Source organism: Calidris pugnax, unplaced genomic scaffold (genome assembly GCF_001431845.1).
Source record: "Calidris pugnax isolate Ruff unplaced genomic scaffold, ASM143184v1 scaffold51, whole genome shotgun sequence".
Lineage (NCBI taxonomy): Eukaryota > Metazoa > Chordata > Aves > Charadriiformes > Scolopacidae > Calidris > Calidris pugnax.
The window spans coordinates 1,233,898-1,234,149 of record NW_015090797.1 but is presented as its reverse complement, the minus strand read 5'-3'; the positions used below and the strand labels follow the sequence as shown (position 1 = coordinate 1,234,149).

Here is a 252-nt window from a genome sequence, read left to right as displayed (position 1 = left end):
AGGGGGGTGGTGCGCGGCTGGCATTGTTCTCCGCCGGGCTGCAAGGAGGGGGCCGCCATTGTATGTATGTGTGTGTGTGTGAGGAGAGAGGGCGGGAAGCACCTTCCCCCCAGCGCACCCCCGCACCGCCGTCCCTTCGCCGGAGCTTCCCCGCGGCCGCCTTTGTTGCGGGGCCGGCCAAAGGGAAGGCGGCCCCGAGGCCCTTTTCCCCATCGGGCTGGCGGCTGAGGCGGCCGCCACCGTTGCCGCCAG

General features: G+C 71.8%; 1 protein-coding gene across 1 annotated transcript in view; it reads left to right on the top strand.

Annotated features, from left to right (window-relative positions):
- KCTD1 (potassium channel tetramerization domain containing 1) overlaps positions 1-252 on the top strand; it is a 108,331-nt gene that overhangs the window by 178 nt on the left and 107,901 nt on the right. The gene's annotated exons all lie outside the window — the stretch shown is intronic.